The sequence below is a fragment of the Chinchilla lanigera genome, unplaced genomic scaffold (assembly GCF_000276665.1).
Source record: "Chinchilla lanigera isolate Chin_1 unplaced genomic scaffold, ChiLan1.0 scaffold00076, whole genome shotgun sequence".
NCBI classification, from domain to species: domain Eukaryota; kingdom Metazoa; phylum Chordata; class Mammalia; order Rodentia; family Chinchillidae; genus Chinchilla; species Chinchilla lanigera.
In genome coordinates, this window is record NW_004955477.1 from 7,272,983 (window position 1) to 7,300,251 (window position 27,269).

Consider the following 27,269-nt stretch of genomic DNA (forward strand, 5'->3'; position numbering starts at 1 on the left):
CTGGGCTAGTAATCCTTCGCCTCCTACAGCATTCTGTAGTTCCATTGGTGTGACTGTCTTGGAGGATTCTTGGTAGTTTAGTCAACCTAGCTTTCCTGGCTAAGCACTACTAAGAAAGATCCAGGTTCCTCAGTTCTGCATTTAGATGGGTACGATTGGTGAGGGCAAGAGAAACGTGTCCCTCTTTGTGTGTATGCATGGCAGCAGGGCAGAAATAATTTTTTTAAGTGTCTGGAGAACTAGATGTGCCAGCAGCCAGTCTTGTTGCAGCCTGACTGTTCCTATCTGCCATGTTCTCTTGTATTGTGCTGAGCCTTCCTCTAAAACATGATTGACCATGGGCCACAGTACTGTGTGTACTTGGCTCAGTTGTGCTGAGGCCTAATCTGAAGATCTTCTGGGACTCAAGGAGCCCAGTACCTCCTTTGTGCATCCCTACCCTTCCCTTCCTGGCTTATTTACTGTCTGTTCCCTGCACTGCCCCAATGGCTCAGTTTGTAGGGAGTCCTCACAGAGCAGCCCTTGAAACCACCAGCACAGGCATGCCCGAGCCCCGAAGGCCTGGCAGCAGGTGTCCCATTGGGCCCACCCTTCCACAGGATGCTAGCGTCTCTGACACCTACAACACAGACTCTAGATAACTTTTCTCTCTCATTAATTAGTAATGTGGTGGTCATGGGTAACCAATAAGTTAAGGAAATAACTAATGTGAGTGAATTGTTTTAAAGGTAATTTGACTGTAAGGAAAACTTTTTTTAAGCATTTTATAGAAATGTTTACTGACAAAATACAAAATATCTAATGGTATTGAACAAAATATCTAATGGTAGTGAACAAAATATCTAATGGTAGTGAACAAAATTGCCCCTTTTGATGCCTTTGATGTCCTCATTCACTACCTTTAGCCTGATGTATCTGTCCACTAAAAATTTGTGCAGACTGGACTGTATCATTCCCCATTGTGAAAGTAGTAGAAGCTATGTGATAATTATAATTGATGTAGGGAAAAATCATCACATACAGAACTCATATAGGTCATTTAAATTAGAGAAGCCTTTCATCACCAGCTCTGTTTGAGTATTTTCCCAGATTTTTTTCATTTAGAATATGATTTGATTAAAGACAAAATTCACCCATCAGAAGAAAGAAATTATCCTGCTGTGTGAATTCCACATTTTAAGATTTTAAGATCTGTGTTCATCAAAAAGAAGAAAGAAAAAAGATACATAATCCAATCTCTTATCTTCACTGACCCCAAATTGAACTACATTTCCGTGAATAACCAAAAAAAAAAAAAAAAAAAAATCTGTTAGGTGTTCTCTGGGAGCCTTAAAACATGAAAGCCAATGGCCAGGTGTGTTCAGCAAGGACTGGTATCACTCTCTTAATCCCAGGGTGAGGTATTGACATTAAGAGAGAAAGGTTCCAAGGAAGCTGCTGGTGGAAGTTAGGGCTTGTGGGCTATTTTTAAGAATAAACTGTTGGTGAAGGTACATGTGTGACTGCTATGATTTATAAAAGGTCCAAAACTATGGGAAGTGACCCCTACATGTGACTCCCTAGTCCTGTGCCTCTGTCTCTCAGAGCACCAGAACGCTGGCAGTCCTGCCTAGAAAGCCTGTGTGTATTCAGCTCAGCTGAGGTCTCAGGCCTGGGAGGCCCTGGTATCCTCTCCCTGGCCCCAGTGACCCACAGGATAGTAGAATTGAAGTAGTGTCTACAGAAAGATAAGCTGCTGCCTGTGTGCAGTCCCTGGGAACTAAAGCCCTCCCTTAGAGGCCTAGAAATAGTAGCTTTCTGACCTCCTAAGGCTGAAGATAGTGTGGGAGAGGGAAGAGCCTTGTGTGTATGCACAGTGTTTCCAGGGCCTCAAGGTGGAGGTTTTGTGTCTGATCACAAAGCTGGAGGTGGAGGGGAGCAAGAAGCATCCCTGCCAATAGACTTTGTGTGTGTGCTTGTGAAGTGGCTCTGTCCCCAGGTGACTGTTGTTGTCCCTGTCTTGGTAGTGTAAGGTCTGCTTCTGAAGATGAGGACCCTATCTTCTGCATTTATTCACTAAACAGAGTGAGCACTGTCAACAGGCCTGTGTCCACAGGTCCTGATACAGTTGGATCTGGAGGACAGGCCTCACCATGCTGGATGTTGAACATCATGAGGGACCCTCCAGGATAGCCTATGTACCCACACATGCCATGGCTGCCCAGCCTGTCCCGTCCACTCTTGAATATTCACCAAGGACTTACTGGTAGAATGCGTGAAGCTTGGGGACAGGACAGAGAAGTGCTGTCAGCTGTCCTCAAGTTCTTTTCCACATGGTGTGGGCTGGACTTGCCAGCGGAACACCCAGCCTAGGCTGGGATCTCCTATGCTCCCAGGGGCCTGCAGGACTGGCCCCAATGCTGTCAGGTCACACTGATCCTATCCCAGGTCATTTGGTCATGCAGCTAACTGTAACTAAAGATAAAAATAGTCCAGTTTATATGGTGCTTTTCATCATCATAACTTCTAGATACCTTTTATGAACCTGTTTCTTTAAGAGCTTCCTATCAAAATAATCACAGGTGGTGCTCTATTTACCATCAGTTCTATTCTTTGGAGTTAATTTTTAAATAATCTGAACCAAAAAGCTAAATCATATAAGTGTTGAAAAATAGCATCTTTAAGTCTTTATCTTTTTGTATTTAAAAGTTAGTGAATTTCATTTCCAGTCTCTTGACGATGACCAGTACCCTCTTGACTTGGAGAGACTGTGCACTGTTAATAGAAGCTGACCCAGTACAGTGTACAAATGCTTTTGTTTGCAAGCAGTTTGGTTCACAAATAAAAGCATTTGACAGAGTTTTGTTTTTGTTTGCAAACTTTACATCAGGTGACAAACATGACCACGGTCATCTTTCCCACACAAACACAAATGTGACCATCTTTTCCAAAGTCGTGAACCAAATTAAGTTCATGAACCAAGGTACATACTACTGTACTGCCCATACTGAAACCATTCAAAGTCAGTCCAATTACTAGAATGTTATATAATTACTGATGTAGGCTGATCCTGCACAAAACACTGGCCAGCCCTTGGGCTGGGTGCTGCCAAGGATGTTTGTGTGGGAGGGGTGGAGAGCAAGAATGCCAGCAATACCTGGTGGCCCACAGGGATGATCTGAGTTTAGTGACTTTGATGATGGCTTTCAACTCTGGTCAGCAATGTCACTGGTAGATCAACACTTATCTACTGCGGATGTGGGGCAGCTTCTACAATATACTGTATATAACAAATGCCTCTGACAAACAAGAAAGGATCAGGGAACACTTTTCAGAGTGTGGAATGAGGTCACAGGAGGGCAGCATAGTGGGTAGTCACAGTGTACCAGAAAGATGTGTTCTGCATCATTCAGGCCCATGGTCCAGGATGTTTGGGATACAGGGCAAAATGCACAGGTGTGAAAGGGTAAGGAGAAGCCAGAGACAGTGGTAGGTAAAGAAGAGAGTGCTGAGGGAGAGGGAAGAGTGGCCACACAGGCAAGGAGCTTGGTGGAATGTCCTGTGGAGACACGGATACAAACCACCCCACTTCATGCAGGCTTCACTTCTGCCTGACAAGGCTGCAGCCTGGATTGGCACAGCTGGCCCAAGAACCCAGAGCAAAGTCTTCATCTGGTGACAGCAGCTGCAGCCCGCTCCATAACACTCTGTCCCTGCTCTGCCCTAATTGGCCAAGCTGCCAGCTTTTTACTTCCTGCCCCGGTTTTTAGGTAGCTGAGCAGACAGTTGGGAAGTTAGACAGTAAGGTCATCCTTCTATGGTTTTGCACCTGAGGAGGCAGCAATACCTTAGGTTCATGGAGAAGAGAAATTTTAGGATCCACTTTGAGCAAGGAGAGGAGCTAAAGGGGCAGAGCATATGGCTGATAGGGCACATAAAGACAAGAGCTTGAAGACCTGCAGGTTGAGCCAGGCAGCTGCCACATATTCCTTGTGCATTAGAAGCCTGTTGTGTCGAGATAAGGGACTCACAGTATAACTTCTGTTTATTCATGTATTTCTTTGCTGTTATATTACATGGATATTAACTTTTTGAAATTGGCAACTCTGAGCCTGCATTCCTTTGACTGGCATGGTGAACCCCAGATTGAGAAGTAGAGGCCCAGCTAAGGCACAGAGTTTGCTGGAGGCCCCTAAGGGATCATGTAGTGGATGAGCGCCTGCAGGGACTGGGTAGTCGGAGCATGGCGGGCAGCAGAAAACTCGGGAAACTGCATCAGGCAGTAGCAGGCAGAAAGAGGCCTTCCCTTGCCCAAGCCTCTTCCTAGGCCCCACATCTTGACCAGTGATACCTGAGAGTGAGGGGCAGGGCAGGTGTTTGGAATGTGACAGGGGGCCAGGATCACTTTTTATGAATGTCTATCGAAGAATTCTGCCCTCTTCCCAACTCACAAGTGGATTATCCCCAGGAAACTGGTGGAAATCATGTATAATGGTCTTACGAAAATTTTTTCACGCAAGGAGGCATCCTTAGAGTAACAAGAGGAAAGATGAAGCTTTGCCTGTGAGTATAGATGCAGCTCTGCATCCCCGTTGTGCCACAGAGACTGAACCTTCCCAGCCAGGCTCCTCCAAGTGATGGAGGGTTGTTGGGAAGGCTGGCAAACACTGCATGCAGAGAGAGGTAGCTGGGATGGCTCCTTGTCTAAGGAGGTTTGCACACTCATCTGGAATTATATAAGAGAAGTATCGTGGCTGTTACCCAGACAGTGCAAGAACTGTAGCACACAGTACTACTTGGTGGCTTCCCTGAGTTCAGGGTAGGGCTGCAGGACTACTATAGTTGCCTGGACAGTGCATATCACATGGTCACATGTCGGGTGTCCATTGTGATCACAGTGGCTACTTGCCAGAGCTTGAAGGGACTGGATCTTGGCAGAGGAAAACTAGTTTTCATGGCTACACATCAGTACCTGCCTATCTTAAGAGTCAGTTACTCAGTAATTAGGAAAAAGTTAGAGACATTCTTTCTTCACAAATTCTAACTCAAAAAGCTGCTAGAGGTCCTGGCAGCAGGCAAGAAGAGCAATAGGAACATCTTTGACCTTGAGTTTTCAGTGTCTAGGTCTCTGCTGTTTCCTATGGCACTTGTGGAGAGCTTTCTAATGTGACTATCATCTGAGTGAAGTGACACAAACACTAGGTGAGCTTGTAAAACTTTTGTAATCCCTTGAAAAGGAGAAAAAGAATGTAAGTCATTTTTTAACAGCAGAGAGGAGGAGCTCCTCCTCAATGTAGCTATAGGTTGTCATTACCTGAGCAAGAGGGAATTCCATGTCAGATAGATTTTGGTTTCTCTTCATGCTACTGCTCACTAAATCCGGCAGAGACACTTTGTAAACACAACAGCACATGGATTTTCTTGGGGGAAAATACAGTATCAACATGGAGCAGGCAGTGATTTTGCATTGGAAGAGTGCAGATGAGAAGTGATGTTTCTGTTCAAGTAAACTAGCAAGAGCAGCATCCTTGTGACCTAGCTAGGTGGCAGTCAGAGCTTCCCTAGCCCTGGAATTGAGTTCAAGTCTCAGAAGGGTCTGTTAGTAAAGCTTCTTTCTAAGACCAGCCCTAAAGTCGATGAAACAAAATGAAACAAACTGATGCCCCCAGGCAAGCCCAGAGGAGTGGAGAGATGAGGATAGTTGGTGCCAGCTACTCCCACTACTCTCATCAGGAGCTCCATGGCCCTGCCAACTCAAGTAGCATATGCGTGTTAAGTGTATCTTACCTCTCAGGAACGAAAGGGCTGCAGTGTGCTTTCTCACTCCCTGGCATAGTGGAAGCAAGACCACAATCCCTTGGAAGCCCATCATATGCCACTGTCTACCAAGATGGATATGGATTTGGCCCAGAATCTTCCTGGTGATCCATTTCCTCTACAGTCCTTAATCCTCCCTTCCTCAGGGCCAGGAGATAGTGCCCAATGCAAGGGCTTTGGAAACCATGGTAGGCACTGCCTCCCTGGAAAGGGAATTTTTCCATAACTCACAAACTACATAGAAATGTTACCTTGCATGTTCTGTAAAAGCACTACTACGCATGGCTCCCTAACTAGCTCAAAAGAACGTCCAGAAAACAGCAAAAATGATGAGACTTTATTCTCTGAGTCATTCAAAGCCAGCAAAAATTCTTGTGAGTTCGATGAGCTTTCTGAGTTTAGTTGGGAGTTGCCAGCATTTACCAGTTTCTAAGTAACTACACAAGGTAGTTAGAGGACAGAGTGCAAATCATACCTCATTTGGGGACAAACACCTTTCCTGGACTTAAGTGTTCACCTGCGTGTAATTGACAGACTGTCTGGAGCTTGCCTTTCTCTTGATGGATCTAAGAGTTGTAAATTATCAGCATTTTCTTACTTATTAGGTAAATTTCACTGAAAATTCAGGAATGTATATGTGTGTGGCAAATTCTTTAGTAACAAGTAATTTTTTTTGGTTAAATATACTAGACAGCTACTATCTTTAATTACTCATCAAGGGCCTACAGGGTGGTGGGGATACCAAGATCTAACAACCAAAACAGATAACATCTTTGCCTTAACAGTGCTTATGAGGCTGCCTGGGTGAACTGGAAAAAGGCAAAATAAACACATAAAATATGGTTAAAAGCCAGGTGCTGACCAGGGGAAAACCTAAAGCAGAAATGAGGATGGAGGTGTTGTTTTAAATGGGGTGATCAGAGGCCTCACAGAGGAAATGGCCTCAGGCGTAGTTGGAAAGAGTCCCGCGCCCTGTGCTTAGAGGGACAGCCTAGCTCGCTCTCCCCACATAGAGAAGGGACCCATAAAGACAGTGTCTCATTATATGCTGAAGTCTTTCTGCTGACCCTCAGCAGTTTGGGCTGATTTCATGAAGCCCAGTGTCATGGAGACCCAGAGCATAGAGAGGTATTTCCCACCTTTGAATGAGGAGCCCCCATCCCAGGAGTGTAAAGCCTTAATGGATCTTTCTCTAATTGGTACCTCTGTATTATTTTCTTTGGCTGAGAAAATTCTTGTAAAGTATATTTAATGTGGTGTTGAAATTGGTAGCATTTTATTCCCCATTTCAAAACCTGAAGGTAATCTCAGTGGTCCTATTACACAGTTCTGTTTTTGGTTTTTTTCTAAGACCTAATTGTAGAGCCTCCCCACCCCTCTCTATGAATCCCAACTAAGGAACCTTGAAAAGAATACTGGCTTCTGGCTCTCCCCTTGGAAAAAGGGTGATTCTGCAGGTGGCTGGAGGTATGGAGGAGAGAATGCTGTGCTATTAGGCCAGCACAGCTCTGTTATTAAGTAAGGTGATCAGAGCTTTTCCTGGCTTCGCTTCTTTAAAACACCCAAATTTGCTATTCTTACTGCTTTATAAAAGACATATTGAAAAACACACCAAAATGCTGGAAGACAAGTGACTCTCAGAGCATGCCTGGCACGTGTTATGTTGGCTCACCAGTACTTCTTAGACCTTTATTTGAGTCTAATTCAGTAGGATTTTTAACCCCTGCATTTAAAACATTTGCTTGGAAAGTCCATGCTATTACCATTAACATCAGTGAGTTTTGGACATATCTATATATCCAGCATCAAGCTTTGAGAACTGAAGCCTTGCCTTAAAGCAGGGGACCTTACCAGACCCTGGAGTTTTGCTGTGATTTGACATGTCCTGAAAGAAATTATCTTTAAAGAAAGTAAGCTTAGTTGATTGAAATGAAATTAAATCCACATTTGTGTGTCATAATTTATTAATCTGATTGGCCTGCTGAATCCCAGCCTCTGTTTATAAACAGTCCTGCACAGACCCTCTCTAAGCAAGCTTAGCTGTTTTCCTTCTCTCCACTTGGGAACCTCCCTATGCTCAGAATTTCCCCAAGGACCACTGTAAGTTGCAGGCCTCACAAATCCCCATGTGGAGCTGTGATTTGAAATGTAAACTGTAGCCTCATCTGTGACATAGATACCATTTAGTGTTATCTTACTACCTCGTTTTGGATTTTATACTTGCAATGACAACAACAGAAATCCTTAGTAGTAATGACTTCATGTTCCTGTCTCACAAAGAGGCCTCTGCCTGCTTTATTTTCCAAATGCATTTGCATAGGAGGAGAACAGCTCTGGGCCTGGCACCATGATGGTGAACTACTGGCCTGAGCTCTGCACAGAACTCAGAGGATCACGTTTGTTCATGAAAAATGAACTAGAAGTTGCATATCCTGTATGTTAGCTCCAACACTACTAACATTATTTATTAAGCCATGAAGGAGTATATGAAATTTTGAAGAGCAGTTTAGCCCTAAACTATTCCATTAGTAGCTGCCAGAAAAGCTTTTCTGAAACAATATTAAACTTCAAAGAAAAATGTTCTAATGTTAATAGACCCATGAAATTGAAGTAAAGTCTAAACTGAACTAAAGTCATACTTAAAGATGGCCTTTTAAACTGAGTAAAGGCACATACACAGATAGCCATAAGGTCAGGACTGAATGTTTGGACAAAAGAGGAACAGAGTGATGATCCACATGTCCTTGCTGTCCCCTCCCTGACTTTCTATGGCATCATTAACTACCAGGAAATCAGACCCTATGTGCTCTTTCGTTGCCCGCAGGGTGAAGGATTTTGTGGGCCATCATTTCTTCTAAAACAGTGAATTATAATTTTGTACAACATTTTTTTTTAACCACCTATTCTAGCAACCATTTATCTCCTCAGAACTAAGTTTATGATTTCTTCCTTTCCCTGTTTCACTTTTACCCAGTTCTGCTTTTTGGTCTCACTGCCAGTTGTGGTCTCTTATCTAAGCACTCATGGATAAGTTCTTATATTTAACCATCAGAGCACATATTATTGTGTCTCTCCACAGTTAAAATGTTACTTTAATCTTTTTGCTAGATGAGATTTAGTCTGCACACATGGCTAGTAATGTGATTCTGTGGGCAGTGGTCTCTCTTGGAGTTCTGTGGTCAATGGTCTGTGTCAGGGTCCTGTGGGCACTGGCCTCTCTCAAGGTTCTTGGTTGGGGACATCCTGCATCCATTTTAGAAGAAGCTAATGCAAAGTACCTTTAGATTCAACCCAGCTATCCCCCTGCTGGGTATTTTCCCAGAAGATCTAAAAACATCATATCACAGTGATATATGTGCACCTATGTTCATAGCAGCACAATTTGTAATTGCTAAAATGTGGAAGCAACCCAAATGTCCATCCACCGAGAATTGGATAAGAAAATTGTGGTACTTTTATATAATGGAATATTACTCAGCTATAAAGAAAGATAAACTCGAGGGCTTTATATTTAAATGGTCACAACTAGAGACCGTACTCATAAGTGAAATAAATCAAACATACATGTGCAAGCACCGCATTGTGTCACTAGTGTAAAACTTGAAAGAGTTAATTTAAACTCGGAGGTATGATAGACACTGTGAAATGATAGGAAACCAATGAAGAGTAAAGGGCTTCTGGGATGTGGGAAAAGAGAAGGGAAAGAAGGAGAAATTTTGTATGTATGTATATACAGGATAGTTAACATGGTTGTTCTTCTGTCTTCTATTTCTATGCTGAAAGAAACTGTCAATGAGTCTTTGGTTGACCAGTATTGCATGTTTATATCTGTTTTCACGAGAAGCCACTTTGAAGATATCAATATGTAATACAGCCACCATTGTTAATTCCCTACCACTTTGTTTGTAACTCTGTGTTGTCTGTATTGTGCTTGTGATATGTTGTAAAATGTTGTATGTCTGTTAATGTTTCCCTCCTTTTATCTTTAAAATAAAAAAAAAAAAAAAAAAAGTACCTTTAGGAAGAAGAAACATAGTTCTTCCTCAGGAAGCTGTTTTTCCCTCAGATTAAGATTTTTGAGAGTACAGGGTACTACAGAGATGACCTAGAACAGAGATGGTGAACCTTTTAGAGATTAAATGCCCAAACGGCAACCCCAGAACCCACTTATTTATTGCAAAATGCCAACGGTGCAATTAAACCAGAATATGGAGGTTTTGGTTTTAAAAAAAATAACTGTTATCCAATGCTCAGCGGCTGGGTCAGGTTGGCTCATGTGCCATTAACTGCTGTGGCATATGTGCCATAGGTTCATCACCACTAACCTAGAACTTTAGGTTAGAATGGGCAAGGGAGATGTCTGCCTGAGAAGGGCATCTCCTTCCTGTGAGTTGTGCTTCCTTCTCAGCTTGCTCCGAGGCAGCTACCTTTTGCTATTACCTGAATTGACTGCACCTTTCTCTCTTGCCTTTGCTTTGGATTCCCATAATGTGAGATAAAGGCATATGCTGAGGTCATGGGGGCAAAGACTTCAATGAGGACATTTTCTGGTCATAGGGAACACTTCCCCCCCACATAATTTGCATACCTGGGACAGAGATTATCTCCTTTGGGAATGCTGTGGTCACTGCTGATTTTAACTTGTTTTCCCTTTCTTTGACTTAAAAAATTTTAAAGCAACACAGTTTATTATTTTTAAAACTTCAAAAGTAGAAGTATAGCAATAAAATCTTCTTTCCAGAGGCAATCAATCTTAGTCTTTTGGCATGAAACATTGTAAATCTGTTTCTATTGTTGTAAATATACTTCCTGTTCTTACTTACCTTTACCCGAAAAGTGTACGGTGTAGTCTTTTGTGAATAGAACTTGAGCTTCCTAATATATCATGGCTTTCCATATCTTGTATTGTTCTATAGTGTGTATTACTGTAATTTATTAAGCCTTCCCACTTTCAGTGGAAATTTAGTTTATTTCCAACTTTCTTTCTTTTACAGTGTTGTCATGAACATTTGTGTATGTCTATATTTCTGTGCCATATGCGAGTTTTCTGTGGGATAGACTTCTAAAAGAGGAATTGCTAGGTCAGAGGGCATTCACATTTAAAATTTGATGGATACAACACAGACACCCATCACAAAAGCTGTACCAGTTTATATCCTCATCAGTAAGAAAAGATGTCCACTTCTCTATATCTCCACAAAAATAAGATTTCTAAAATACCTTCTTACTGTTCAAACAATTTGTATTTTTGACAACTACTGAGATCACTCATCTTTTTATATTTATTGGTTCTAGATTTACTAATACATATACTTTGCTTTTATTTTATTTTATTTTATTTTTTATTTTTTTATTGTTTTGGTTTTTCTCCGGTACCAGGAACCGAACTCACTACCTTGTGCTTGCCAGGCAAGCGCTTTTGCCGCTGAGCTAAATCCCCAGCCCTTTGCTTTTATTTTAATAACTGCAGAATAACAATCAGTCCTTGTCTGGTAGTCATATATATTTTATTTTGATCTCTTCTTCTAGCTGCTTAAAGATATCTTTGGCATGCCAGAATTCTAAAACTTTGCAAAGTCCAACCTAATAATCCTTTTGTAGGAGCTTCTGAGTTTTGAGTCTTGCTTTGAGAGGTCATTGCTATTGCCAGATTCCAAAAACCACTGTCTCTTACTAGTTTTGTTTTAATACTTTTAGTTTATTTATAAGTTTGAATTTGTAGGTGAAATATAATCTGTTCTCTTATGTAAACAGTAAGTTTCTCCACACCATCTATTCGTACAATTTTTCATTTGCCATCTCAACTAAACTGTCCACCTTCATTGTATTCAACCCTCTCACATATGTGGGTCTCTTTGTAGGCTCTATTCTGTTCCACTGCTGTGTTCTTTATCCCTGGGCTTGTTCTTCACTGTTAATAAATGTAGCTCTATAGACAGGTTGATATGTGGTGGGAATGTGTCTTTTTTTCATCCCTTTCAAAGTTTTACCTCGGGGTAAGAATGGACACAGGAGGAAAAATAGCATGCAAATAGTCTAACGCAAGAAGGATGATATAAAATGAGTGAACGTAGAATGAGATCAGGGACTGTTGTGTAGGTAACAGATGAGGGTCCAGGTAAACTGTTTCAAAGCTAGAGACCAAAACATACAAGATTTGGTAAGGGAGACAGGAATTAAAGTACGGTGGCCCCCCATCCAGCTTGTTTGTGACTAAGGTGGCTCCAAAGTCAGAGGACTTTCTGTCTTAGCATTGGGAAAGTCCCAGTTGAATTGAGACTAGTTGTCAGCCTAGATTACAGGCATTCTAAAGGATATAAATAAAAACAGGAGTAGCCACTAAAATAAAAATACACTGTCCCCAATATTAAAGGATCAAAAAGAAAAAAAAAAAAATGAAGCAAGTAGAGAAACAATTACAAGCAAGTGGAGAGTCAGTAATTACAACATGAAATCATGTGACAGACTTGAAATCGTATCAGTAAATGTTGAGGGGTTTGTCTGTGAAAATAGATTTCAAGTCGGCTTGTAAATAGAACCCAGACCTGTGCATATACGTGCCACTCCTAAAATACAGTGATTCGAAAGGAAAAGACAAAAAAGAGGGATTGTGACTAACAGGTAGACACAATTGATAGGAAGCAGTGTTTTCCATACCAAATTAGACCAATTAGAAATCAGGCCCCAAAGGCATTATAAGAAATAGTGTAGGGTACTTTAAAATGCTAAAAGTCACATTTTTTTGATGAAGATAGAATATTTGTGATATAGAAACCTCCTGTGCAAAACAGAAACCAAAGCACACATACAAAGAGAAACATAAAAACACAGAAATGTTAGATTTTAACACATCATTCTCAGTACAAGATAGATCATGTAGCCATAAGAAACCATACAAGAGATCCAAGTAACATACCCAGTAATATATAATGTCCTTCCATAAAATTTCATATTTTTATTCATAGAACTCATTTGTTTTTGCTAAATTTAGTCAGATACATTGTTTCTAGTGTTTCTTTTGTGGATGTGTTTTTTTAAAATCTCATTGAAGTTATTGGTTGGTTGGTTGTGACACATAAAAGAGCTACAAATCTTGTGTTTGGCCATTTTGGTGTTTTCTGATTGGTTCTAACATCAGTGAACTCCCTTTAACTTTCTCAGACAAGCATATCTGGTAATAATAATATCTTGAATTGTTTTGTCCTTTCTAGTACATTCCTTTCTAGTATTTATATTCTTCATCTATAGACAATGCTAAGAGTAGGGATGCAACCATTAGTATATGCCTCCACAAACTGTTCTAGAAGTTTGTGTTCCTAATTTTTAATTGATATAATATTTGTACACTTTATATGTGAAATGATCAAGTTAGGATAACTGACCTTTACATTTCCTCAAACATTTATCATTTCTGTGTTTAGGACCTTCAAACTCTTCTAGATATCTTAATGTATATCATAAATTGTTCCCAGCACTGAAAAACATTTATGATTTACTGAGAACAGTCACATGTTGAAAGTTTTCTAACTTTGCATAATTGAGATATTGCCAACATGTGCCAAAACTCAAATCTTGTGTGTACTCTTGGGAATCAAGTTTTGGAAGTGTCTACCATTCTTCCTAACCATTTCTTTTGTTACAAGAGTAATACCCATGGAGAGAAGTTGCATATTGTAAATATGTGTGCAGCTGTCATGCAAAGAAGCAGATCATGGCAGTCCATCAGAATCCTGTTTGTGTTTTCTCTCCCACTCTCCACTTCTCCCGAAGGCAAACCCTACTCTGATCTTTATACTCAACTTCTGCTTTTTCTGGGTACTTTTGCCACTATATCATATAGTCCTTCATTTCAAGCTTCTTCTATTCAATATCAAATTTGTGAGGTCACCCACAAATGCATGTCATAATTAGTTCATTTTTGTTATATAGTATACATCATGTGAGTTCTCCCCAATTTATTTGTACCTCTCATTATGACCATTTGGTACTTGCAGTTCTCTAGCTATTGTAAATGATACTCCCAGATGATCCCTATTATGGTTGCCTACGTTGATTCATTTCTGTTGGGTGTGTGTCCTACTGCTGGAGTTGCTAGTCATGTGGTTTGGTATAATTATCTGTAGTAGAGAATGTCAGTTTTCCAATATGGTTAAATCCATTAAATTCCCCTCAGCACTATCTGAGGTTTCCTCTTGTTTCACACTGGTGCCAGTCCTTGGCATTATAAGCTTAACTTTAGTCATTCTTGTGTTTGTGTTCTTATCTCTCATTGTGATTTCACTTTACACGTCCATAATACTAATGCCATTGAACACATTGTCATATGGTTATTTGCCACTTCTACTTGCTCTTTTCGGGGGTGTATATGTAGGACTTACATCCATTTTCCTATTGAGATGTTGTTTACTCGTGATTTATATAGGAGTTCTACATATATATTGAATGTGTGACCACTTTACTGGTCATATATGTTGAAAGTTTCTTCTACATTGTGGCTTGCCTTTCATTGCTGTAATAGTGTCTTATGGAGCAGAAGTTTTTTTATGTCAAGGTAGATTTTATCTGCCTTTTCATGTATAATTACTACATTTTTGCCATGTCTGAGAAGTCTTATCCTATAAGCATGGGAAGTTATTCTCATGTACAGTAACCACTTTGTCACAAATATAATGAGTATTTCTGAGTTTTTTTATTTTACTTTATGGGTCTGTTCATTCTTTTGCCATGCCACACTATCTTAATTATTATAGCTGTATATCAGATTTTCATATCTGGCAGAGAAAGTGTTTCATATATTAATTTGACAGCTGTTTTGGTTATTCTTGACCAACAGAATTCCATTAACATATAGATTTCAAAACCAGTTTATCACATACTACATTAATCTTTAAAATTTTGGGGGGGGGGAAGGATTTGATTGACTATATAGATTAGTTTGTGGAGAATTGATCTCTTTATATTTTGTTAATTATGATCATCAAATCTGTGAATATTATTCCCCCATTTTCTCAGTAATGACTTACAGTCTTTCCTTACAGAGGTCTTACACTCACCTCATTAGATTTATTATTAGGTAGATGATATATTTAAACAAATAATCCACTGTAAATGGTATGTATGCATTTTTAGCCATACTTAATTAATGCAAAAGCATTTATCACTTTTACCCTATTCATTTAAAACAGCTCAGAATGGCTTTTATTTGGCAAAAACGTCCTATTTCTTTCTGCTGTTGTTTAATTAGACTTATTAGACAAATATGCACAAATTACCCCAGTGAATATTATTTGGGAACTCATCACAGATCCTACAGACATTAAAAGATTAATAAGGACATATGTACAGTTTTGCCAGTATGTATGGTAACTGATATGAGATGGACAAAATCATGGAGAGACAAACCTCCAGTGTTCTTTCTGGAGTGTCTTAATTGCTATGCTGGTGATACAGCTGCACATATGTCAGTCTCACTGGACTGCACATCTGAAAAGGATGCACTTTACTCCATGCAAATTGTATCTCAATATACCCAGCTTTAAAATATTGTTTAATTCAGCAGATAATCTTTTTGGTATATATAGAGGTGTACCACTTTTATTGCTTTTCATCTTTTCTGTTTCTCTAGCCTTTTTGTGGTAGTTTTCATTCAACCTAAAGAATACCTTTTAAGCCATGGTGAGCTCAGAGGAGTTTAGAAGAGCCAATTCTTCAATGAGAATTTCATGACCTTGTTGTCAAAGAGATCCATTACTAAAAGTTAAATTACATAATTTACATTTAAGTATATTCCATTTGGAAAAGTAATACATACTCAAAATTCATCCCCTCCAATGTTGTACTAATTTCACTGATATCTGTGCCTTTGTGGGGTTTTTTTGTTTTGTTTTGTTTTGTTTTGTTTTGTTTTGTTTGGTACCCATAATTGAACTCACAACCTTGCACTTGGCAGGTAGGCGTTGTGCCACTGAGCTATATCCCTGGACTATCTGTGCCTTTGAGGTCAGTTTTATCATGGTGTGCTTCTGAGGATGTCAAAGCTACATTCAGTGCTGTCACACTGCTAGCTAGAAATCATCTCTGGTGGAAGCGTTTATACAACATGAATAAGAAAGTACAACTAATTGGAGTTTCATTTATTTCATTATCTAGAATGGGAAATGGTAAACTAGGGCTGGAGCTGGGCTTTTTTTAATAAATAAAGTTTTATTGTGACACAACCACATCCATTTGTATCTTGCCTTTGTGTGCTTTCAGGCACAATAGTAGAGTCATATAGTTGAGACTGAGACCATATGGCCCTAAACTGTGTACCATCAGCCCTTTAAGAAAGTGTTTGTCATTCAGTGATATAGACAAAGAATGTGAATGTTAATAATGCACATTAATTTTAAGGGTATATTATATTTAACCATTATATTTTGAATAGCACAAAAATTTTCATCCTAGAGTTAAAATTACTATCTGATTCATCAGTCACTTATGTCATTGCAAAATACACACTATTCTGTACCTTCAACTTCTTCACCTTCCTCTTGTTACCATTTATACAGGACTACATGTTGCATCCACAACAGGCAATAAACAAAGACATTCAGTAGGAACCAGTTGGATACACATAATTTATAATAAACATTTTGGTATATTTTATTCATAAATTGTGTGCTACCTTCCCTTTATATCAGAAAAAACTTTTTGATTAAAAAATGCATATCTTCATGAAAACTTGCCTTTGAATGCCTATTAGATACTTACCAGCACAGTGTTCTTTACCTTCAAGTGTTTTATTCATGTGGAATTTCTAGTAAGAAAGTCTGTTTTTATTTTCTTTTTTAAATGATGTTCTTGTAGAGCTTGGGGTTGGCAGTTATACTGTTCAGAATCTAGAGATGTCATGCCTTTCTCCTCGGGCTTCCATGTTTTTGGTAAGTCAGCTACTGATGTAAGTGTTGCTTCTTTGAAGTAGAGCCTTTTCTCTAGATTCTGACTAGATGTGCACATCTGCTTCTTCTTTTGCATTGAGATCATAGGGATGTCTGAATCCACAGCTCAATGACTTTTAAGGTGGAGGAAGGGAGAAAGGAGAAAAGGGGAAGGGATTGAAAAAAGAATTAAGTTGTATATGTGCATGTATGTATATCTGCAACTCCTTATGATGAATGTAATCATTATGTACTGCAAACATGTACTAATAAAAAAAGTTTTAGAATATTTTTGGCTCATTTCTTTAAGTATAGCTTTTGTACTGGTCTCTCACATTTGCTTCTGTGAACCCACTTACACATATAATAAAATTCACTGTGCCTCCTAATCTTGTGATATCTCTTCATTATTTTCACTACTTTATCTGCATGATTCACAAAAGTTCTTTCCTACTATGCCAAATCTGGTTTAAAATTCATTCATGGAATATGTTATTTCAGTAACATCAATTATAGTATTCCTTTTTAAAACTTTATTAGTACATGTTTGCAAGTACATACTTATATTTGTTGGGGAGGGGTACATATACACAATATAGGTCATTTCCCTTTTTTTAAATCCCTTTCCCCTTTTCACCTACCTGCTTCCCTCACCTCTAAATCCCCTTCCCATCTGTAAGAGGTCCATCCCCTTGTTTCCTTCCATCCATCCTTTATTATTCTCTTTGTACTTTGCTTTACTCAAATGAGAGATACCATAAAGTATTTAAGCGTGTGTGACTTATATATTTTCCAGATACATCCATTTTCCTACTACAGTGATACATGCATACCAATGTTTACAGCAGCACAGTACAGAATAGTTAAATCCTGAAAGCTGTCAGAATACCCACTGACAAATGATTGAATAAAGAAAATGTAGTATCTGTACATAATGGAATACTACTTGGCTATAAAGCAGGATGAATTTGAGGCATTTGTAGGAAAATATTATTCATTTTTAAAAATAGTTTTGGATTTTTCCCTGTATTTCACTACCTTGCTTTTTTTTTTTTAATTTCTACTTGGATTTAGTAAAACACAGTCATTTTAAGTTCCAACATCTGGAATCCTTGAGATCTAGTTTTAGTCCTTGTTTCTACTGGTTTCTGTTTATATTGTCTTGTCTGTTCGTGTAGCTTATTTTTTATTTTATGTCATCTTATTACATTTGAAAATTTTTACATAGAAATGACATGTTGCCTGGGAGGATTTTTTTTTTTCTTCCTCCAGGAGGGGCAGGGGCACTAGGAGTCTAGGATTGGCTCATTCTAGTTTCAGAATAAATATGTTTGGAGCAGAGCTCTAGTTCCTTTAAAGTTTGGTCTAATGACAGATCACCCTTACTCTTGCAGGGTGGCCATTTAGAGTCATCCCCCAAAATGACAGGGCTCAGAGGGCCCTGCAAGGCAGCCTGTACTGCCCACAGCTGTACAGGGTTCATCTCAGTGACACCTCTCAGGGAAATGACACTTCATTCCAGAGGACTGTTACTTCTTTTGGAGCCCTAATCCAGAATGGCCACTGTGAGCTTTTACTGTATGACCTACCCATGTCTCAAAGCTGAGTTCAAATCCCACAAACTGATTTCAAAAAAATTCTGTATTAAAAGGAACAAAATACACTTCTCCCTCCTACCTTTTCATCTTTACCAGGGGATCTGTAGCACTTTTCTGCCACAAGTACAATTTTATATATGCAGATACCCAGCCCCCCAAAAAATTATTTCAAGGTCTTTATCTGTGTTAAGACACCCTTCCCATGCCTGCTGCCTTGCAGGCAAGGCCAGTAGTCAAGTGTTATTGGGCACTCATTCTGCAGGCTACCATCCACTCTCACCTAGGCTTTCTGTTGTGTCTTGGGGTAGGTGGGTGATGTCAGCCCTCTGGTTCCAGTCAAAATTATCTTGATGCCAGTTCTCCAGGTTGTGAGTACTCTTGGCCTGAATATGTCAGTTGAAGAAACCGCCACCTCATGTAGTGGTACCTCATTTCACAAACTTGATTCATTCCACAGTTTTGGTCACAACTGAGTTGGACAAGAACCCAGTCAAATTCAGTGGTTAGGTTGAATGTTGATTTTATGGAGAAATTTGATTCAGTTTGTGGCCACTGTATTTCCAAAACTGTGAGAAATGAAAGTATCATGGGTGATAAGAATTTTTCTCATACCAGTTTTTACCATCTGAAATTGGGTTTTATGTGGTATTTAATATGTTTAAGTAAGTTTACTGAACATCATTTATATAAAAACATAATGGAAATTTATAGGAAAAGAAGAGTCATACCTTTTGCTAAACCTAATCCCTTTTATATAGGTCTTTGCTAAATATTTTAAAGTATCGATCGGAAGCAACAAGGTGGTTGCTTCAGCCTGGGTTTGAAAGATGAACTGAGCTGCAAATGCTCGAGGGCCATGCATGCAGCAATTGTTCGGCTACTGCAGGAAGGCATTCCTAACTCCTCTGCTTTAACTGTCTTGAGTGCTATGAAATTGTCTCCACTGCCTTTGATTAAAATAAATGCAAGAGTTCTTTCATGCCATCTTAAGATGTACCTTAGCTTTCTGTCCCTGTGACAAAATATCTGAGATAATCGATTTAAAGAAAAGAAGTGTATTTTGGCTCATGGTTTGGAAGTTTTAGTCTATGGCCGTTTGGCCCCGTTGCTCTGGGCCTGTGGTGAAGTGAAGGACTGTGGCAAGGAGGATGTGGTAGCGTAAAGATGCTTGTCTCATAGTGGCCAGAATACAAAGAGCCAGGTTCCGTAACAAAGCCCTTCCCTTAAAACCCATTAAGCTGTGTATCCATCAATAGACTAATTGGTCAGAGTCCGTGTGATACACTCACCTCCCAGAGGTCCCACCCATGAACACTGAGTCATAGGGGGCCAGCCCCTCAGCATATGAGCTTTAAGACACTTCTCTTTTTTCCACAAAGTATTTTTTAATTTTATGAAAAAATCATGTTTCTATAACCAAATAATAAAGAGAATAACAACAGTTATTACATGATATATTGTTATATTCAAAGTAGTTACTCAGTATAAGACATTAACCAAAAATACTCTTACAAAAAAAGAAACAGGATAAACTTTTAGTGTAACTGAAACAAATTAACATGTATATGGAAATAGTTTTAAAAATAAGGGAACATGTAATTTGGGAAACTTAAGATCCAAACCACAGTAAGATGTTAAGACATAATTGCTCTGGGGCTGGGGGCAAAATCATCCAATTTGATAACCACTCAAAAATTTTTTTTATTCTAATACTGAGGTTACTCATTCTTTAAATAAGACTTCACACTGACTAATTTTGATATTGTAGGATGAGTGTTGATGTTTTGGTACCACATCATTAGTGGTGGGAGCTGAATGCCTATTATTAATCAACGGTCTGCCTTAAGGACCTGCTGGTTTTGCAGTGGTAACCACCATCATCACCACCACCACCCCATTCAGTGGCTCCCAGGGTAGCTTTCGTAAAGTCTACTCCCTTCCTGTGTCTGTCTTCTCTTAAGGTCTGTTGCTTGTGTTTGAGAGCAAGGACTTGATGTAAATGCAAATGACTTTTTTTTAGTTATCATGATGGCAGAATGAAACACAGTCCTAAAATGTGAAAAAAGTTTGCAAAGAAAAATGAAAGTTAAGTAACTTTCTAGAGAACGTGGGAAAGCCTTGGTCACTTCGTCTTCTTGAGACAACATCCCAGAAGATAGTTGAGAAGCTAGGATGCCTTCAGTGTTCATAGTCCTTGAGCTCTAGATGATGTCTTTTATTTCAGAGGTCCTTGGTGGGCCAAATCTTCCCTTCCTGAAATATGTATTGGGACCTGTGTTGGGAACATGATAATAAGATTAAGATATGGTATCCCTGGCCACATGGAATCCACGGTGTATAGGAGATGGTGATGTTCAACAACTAATGAGTAAGTCATACTCAATTCTAGTTGAGGGAAGCACTACCAAGAGAACTGCCAGGCATCAGGAGAACATACGATGGGGTTCAGATCTTATATGTGGGATTAGTGGAGGCTTCCCTGAGGTGTACTATTTAAATGAGAGTTGAGCCATGGGAAGGGGAAGAACATGTTGACATCTCTGGAGTAGGATTACACAGTGTCCTAGAGACATCTGGGAGGACCCCCGTGTGCTCAGTGTGCAGCATAGCAGGAAAAAGAAGCCAAATTAAGATTGAAGAGGACCTGGGGACCAGTACTGTGAGATTTGTAAGAGCATTTGCTGGCCATTTGAATGCAAGAGCCCAGGGTTGCCTTAATGGAGTTCTGGTTTGGACTGTCACCCTTGCTATAGGTGTGGAGAGTGTTGGATTTGGAAATGGACAGTCCCAATGATCTAGGCAGGAGGGGAGGGGAGTTTGGGTTAGCAGTGGGATGGCTGTAGTGATGACCAGCAATGGACAGATTGAAGCGACAAGTGTTCAAAACAAGAAGACTCTGACCAATAGGGGAGGCAGCGTGGAGCAGGCAGAGGAGTGCCCCATGGTGCAGTTTATTGACTTATAGTAGTGCAGTGCTCAGGAGAGTGGGACATGAGCAGAAAGCCAGGTGTGTGGCAGGAGTGACCACTTCAGTGTTGGGACTGGTGCTCTTCAGGCTTATGAGCTGCTGTGGATACACAGGTCCATTTGGCAGACAGAGAACAGAAGTATAGGTTAGAGAGGTGGATTAAGAGCTGCTGCTGGGACCTCTTGAGAGAATCAAGGGAAAAAGGGAATTGTTAGAGAAGGAAGATGGTGTCTCCCAGGGCAGCTGGCAGCAGTCTTAAGAGACTGGCACACAGGTTGGTGAGAAGAGGTCACTAGACTGTATTACTCAGTTGATCCAGTACCACTGCCCCACAGGTCCCCTTTCAGAAACCAAAACCTGCCAGGTTTCAGGGCAAGCACCACTGTGTTATAGCTGTGGGAGGTCATGACCCTGTTTCATCTCTGTGCACTACCATTTTGCATACCAAGTCAGGAGGGAGGCATGTAAGAGTCCCGTTGTCTCAGCAGAAGTGCACTCATACTTTAAGGACAAATGCCTAGTGTAGCCAGTCTCAGCCAGGAAGCTGGGGCAAAGCCACTGTCTCCGTGTGAAACAAGCGGAAAACAGGTGCTCCATCCACAGCAATGGCCAGGACAGGCCTGACTCCTATTGTCTCTTTCCAGGGGTGTGGTTGTTTGCTTTTATGAACATTTGTCCATCCTCTATCCTGTCTGTATCCCACACCCTTGTCTCCATGGTAATAAAATCTTGTGCTCCAAGTTGTAAAGATGTAGTACAGAGATATAAATAGGCTCTGTAAGAAGCTTGTTGTCCCAGTTTGGCATCCATGCCACGTGTCATCACTGCCTGTCATCAGGCATGAGCTTTGGAGAGACCAACAGAGAGACCAATAGCTGGGACTAGTGAAGGAAAGTATCTCCCTGCTCAGAAGAAAGAGGGCCAACCCCAGCTGACCTCTCACTTCAACACTGCTGTCCTATAAAGGTCATCCTTTGGCACTCACTTTGTGAAGGTCAGTGTGGAAGGGGCTCATATCAACAGGATGACACAGCTGAGAGCGACTGGGCCACATCAGGTTTGCCTTGTGCTAAGAGTACAGCTGGAGTTATAGTGTCTTTAATAGAGAATAATCATTTGATAATTATAATCACTTTTAAATTGATGAATTGATTCTTTTAAATAAAAGATACCATTATAGAAGACTGTTCTGCAGAAAAAGCACACGAAGAAATGAAATTTTCTATCTCATTGGGAGTTTCTTGGTAAATATGCAAACAGATGCATTAAATTAAGATAGTGAAAGTGAAATGATCTCATATTTCACTTTCTAAGCACAGAGAATACATTCCGTATAGTATAAACAATGGTAGTACTGAGCATCAAGAGTGTATTTTTTGTGCCAGGTATGGTAGCGCACACCTGTGGTCCTAGCACTTGAAAAAACAGTTATTGATTAGAGACTTCTGGAGTCTTATTTCAATGAGTCTGAAATCGTGACAGTTTCACCAGTAGCTATGGTAGGATATGCAACCCATTGTCCTGCATTAGTGGTGACTACCCACGGGCAGGGCAGCAGATCCTTTGCTTTGGCTGTGAGATGTGTGAGCATCCCTAGTGGTCCAGGGCAAACAGACCTTCTTGGCAACAATCATTGGAGTTGATTTACCTGAAACGTGTGTTTAAATAAAAAACTTCTGTGTACATATTTTCAGCCTTGTATTTTCCGTTTTTGTGCAGAAAATCATTTTCTATTACTTACAATTATTTTTAATGGTTTTATGTGATGCTGTTTTCCTCCTGACTTGTCCCATTCTAACACATGCTAGGTTTTCTTGTTTCCAGGGTTGCCATAAATCAGTAAATCTTAACCCTTCTGACAACTTCTGCTCTGTTCTTCCAAAAGGCAGGACTCTGAGTAGTGCCTGGATCTAATGGGGAGCAGGAGAAGCTTACCTCAAGACTGAACTTTCTGGTCTGTTTGCAAGCAGGGCTCTCCTCCCTACCTTCTCCACTGCCAGGGAGCCTTGCCATGAAGCCCATCTCCCACTCTGACATCAGTCAGTGACATTTTCTTGCCGCTTTGCTCCTGGAAATGGCATTATATGTGGCTCACAGCCCACAGAGTGTTTCTGTCTGCTGGCAGAAAGCAGCGGCTTTGCTCCCCACCATGCACCATGGTGACAGTGGGGCTGCTGCAGTGGGGACCTGGGCAGGTGAGGGGTACAGGCCAGGCAGGGGTTCAGGGCCACACCATGCTGGCTGATACCAGCACCACTAAGCGTCAGGCAAGGCTCCTGGAGTATCTCCATCACCTACCTCCCTCCTCCAGCCCTTCTGCTCAGTGATGAAACAGGTCCTACAAGGAACAGTGATAAATTTAGATTCTTTTGGTGTCTCCAGGTCATTATTGGAATTATAGCAGCTGGCTGTGAGGTCATAAAGCTACCTTGACAGGTTGTGAATACCAAGCCCACGGTGTAACTATGGAGGCCGCCCAGCCTCCCCCCTTCATTATGGCCAAGAAACACTCTTCTCAGGAAGGTTGAGCATAAAATTCAAAAGAGGAGGCTTGAGCAAAGAATGTGTGGAAGCTCCATGTAGCAGCCATTATTTTCAGTCTGAGCAGTAAGGAGAAAGGGCTTCCGGATTACTATTTTAGAGACCTGAAATAATGTAGTACTGTATCATAGTGATCAAAGTCAAACCATTAGCAGTGGTTTTCCCTTTTCCCTTTGCCCCCCGATTTCAGTACTGGGGATTGAACTCAGAGCCTTCGTACTTAGCTCCATCATCAGCCCTTTTTTCACTTTTTATTTTGAGACATCTCACTTAGTTACCCTAGTTAGGATCAAACTTGTGATCCTCCTGCCTCAGCCTCCCAGAGTGGTGGGATTACAGGCATGTACCACCACACCTAGTTCCTTTATTTCTGTACTTTGAATTCCTGCAGATGTATAAGCTAGCAAAGGCCACTGTCAGAAGATACTTCTGGAAAGCTGTGCCACCCTGGGTAGATTTCTTCTCTAGCAGAAACAAGTGCAGACCCCTGTCATTTGTGAGAGGCAGAGAACAGTCAGCCATGCAGTGTGCAATACTTTGCCGTTCTTGTTTAGCTACTTATGCCTCTTGGCAGGGCTGAGGGAGATAGCATAGGTCACCTCCAGTCACTTCAGGCATGAGAAAAAGACTCCACCTACCAAATAAAAATCTTTTCTGAGAATATATCTTTCAGTTGAGACAGTAGGAAGCACACTGTAAGATATTTATCATGAACCTTAAACTTCACATAAAAATGTTATCAAATCCTTAGTGCCTTGAGGGAAATTCACTACATAACATTTTCATGATATCTATGGGGTAAAACATACTGTATTATTCTCATCAGCTATGTTGTATGTGCAGTACATGTGATACAGAGCCATAACTTAAAAGTCACTTATGCGACTTATGTGATACAGAGCCATAACTTAAAAGTCACCTTAAGAAGAGCATCCTTAGTATAAAGGAAACACTAGTCATAAGATTAACCAATTTTATTTTAAGCTTTCAAAGCAAGAGTTTTGGGTTAAAGTATTTTTATAGAACACTTAGTTTGATTAAATTTTACACTCTGATAATATCTGTTTCCCAAACTTTATGAAGTTTCACTGTGCTCAAAGGGTCTAAACAGAATGGTTAGGAACTTCGGGTTGGTTGAACAGAGTTGGAACCTTTGTGGGACGGACGGAGTGGAGCCTGATCTGAGGGCAGAGAGCTGCAAGAGCCAGTGTTGTCTGACCAGCAAATGCTTTTCTTTTTCCCAAGCATCGTGGACATCTATATGGCTGTAAGGTTCTGTAAAGCCAAGTTCAAAAATTGTGGAAATAACTGAAGGGAAATGTATCTAATTAAGAAAATAAGTGAAATATTTGTAAAATGTTCCTGCCAAGAGTATAACCCTCTGAATGTCGAACATTTTATTGAAGTACAGAATGGCCTTTGGGGAATTTAAAGTTGAGATGTGTTTTTTTGTTGTTGTTGGAGAAAATGGTCAGCAAACAAATCCATGATGCACTTTCATCCTGGAATGAAAGATTTTAGTCTTTCCAGCATTGGTGCCTTGAGGACTTATAGCTGTCTTACATTCTCTTCATGCCATTGAAACAATAACAGCAAAAATTAGCCATAAGAAACAAAACTAGTACCTTCTTTGCAAGTTAGAGTCAGAAGTGTTTTGTTTACCAGACAACACATCATTTTTATAGTTATACAGAGAACTTCTACATACTTCATGGGAATATAAAAATGTCACAAAATTAAAAGTAATTTCCCCAAAATTGCTGTGACTGAACAGATCATTCCACTCTCCATTATACCATTCTCATTCTAATCCCACTGTTTAAGTGTAGAGGCTGGAAAATTTCTCTGATTTAAAAAAAAAAGGCCAGCCAAGCAGCAGTATTATGCTGCGGTGCAATTCAGGAGCAAATGAGCACAGCTCACAGACCTTGTACACTCCTTTCACTCATATCCTATCGATTTGTGACAGCGATTACATGCTATTGTAGTACAAGGAAGAGGTTTTTTTTTTAACCCACTGTATGACTTGTAGACTTTCTATGAATTTACATTAAGGTTGGTGAATTGTACATGCTGAGGAAAGGCAAACTAGTTAAAATCTCTTGCCATAGGAGCCAGCCTGAGTTCACATGGTATTTCCCAGGCCTGACTTTGGGATCCAGTACAGGGCTATTGAAGGGCTGGAATAGAGCAGTGGTGATGAACCTACGGCACACGTGCCAGAGCAGGCTGTTTGCATCACTGAAAGCAGGAAAAGGTTCACCATCACTGGAAAAGAGCCTATTCTGATGCTCCAGGGTTAACAGAGAAGCCCCCTTTCCTGGCATCCATCCACAGACATTCAAACATCCAGGCATGGAAGGGAAGGGTCAAGAGCTGGCTCCCAGGAAGCCCTTCTCATCCATTTCCATCCTACAGTGTGTTCTCACTGCTCTCCTGATTGAAGTTAAAACAACTCCCTTATGATCCATGTGGAGCTCTTTTGTCCCTAGCACCAGCCGCAGGTATGAGGAGCAGATGCCCAGTGCCTGGATCCTTGCTGGGCCCCTTCAGGCTTGTCCAGATGTTGATCCTGAGCCTAGTGGCCATTCAGAGTAGTAGTGTCCTAGAGGCTCTTCTCCCTGCTCTTCTGCCTTAGTGGCCACACAGACCTTTTCCCTGTGCTTCTCTGGTAGCATCTGTTCTGCTCTTTGAACCTAGGTGATACCTAGAAGCTTTCTTGTAAAATGAGAAAGAGTGACTGTCTTAGGGTGAAGCAGTGATGGGGTTCAGCTATGATTTGCAGGCATTCTACCTGCAGAAGTCAGTTTCTTCTCGGAACCCTGACTCATGACAGGCCTCTTATATGTCGGAGCTTTCTTAGTCAAGAATATCTGCTGCTGCTTCTTGTCATTGTTTTAACTATTGAATTTTTCTTGGCTTATTTTTAATTTTTTCTACTGTCTCTGGAAGAATTCCCATCTCCTTGTGTTTTGCTGGAGGACCCTTTGCCCAGGGCCCCAGCCTGCTGAGCAGGTACCTGTCCTCCAGTCTTGGGAAGCACACAACTCTTTGATAGGAACTGCAAGGCCCACTCTTCCCTGAGTAAATACCATCCCCTATCTGCTCACTTTAGCCAGTCCTTCAGGAATTCCTCCCCGTTCCAAAAAAAATAATTCCTCCCTACCCATTCAGCAAAGCCTCCCCTGACCATCACTTGCCCTGTGTAAGGACTTGGTTGGTTCTTTGGCTGTAGTTACCCAAATTTTCAGGCCTTTATCAAGAGAATGTATCTACAGTAAAAAGCACATCAAAAGATGTTCATTGGTAGTCAATAGGGAGCTAAAAATCAAAACCTCAGGGTTGTGCACACCATTGCACACCTCCCAGACACCCTGGAGAACTGTATATAAATGTCCATAGCAACTTTATTTGTAATGTCAGCAAATTAGAAACAATTCAAACGTC

At 40.6% G+C, this 27,269-nt stretch overlaps 1 protein-coding gene and 1 long non-coding RNA gene across 5 annotated transcripts in view; one reads left to right on the forward strand and one right to left on the reverse strand.

The window, feature by feature from the left end:
• Mgmt (O-6-methylguanine-DNA methyltransferase) overlaps positions 1 to 27,269 on the forward strand; it is a 272,039-nt gene that overhangs the window by 169,948 nt on the left and 74,822 nt on the right. The gene's annotated exons all lie outside the window — the stretch shown is intronic.
• LOC102017452 lies at positions 19,863 to 23,651 on the reverse strand. Its single transcript, XR_263662.1, has 3 exons — positions 23,580 to 23,651; positions 23,217 to 23,349; positions 19,863 to 20,585 (listed from the first exon to the last, which is right to left on the reverse strand). It is a non-coding gene; the product is annotated as an uncharacterized LOC102017452 (long non-coding RNA).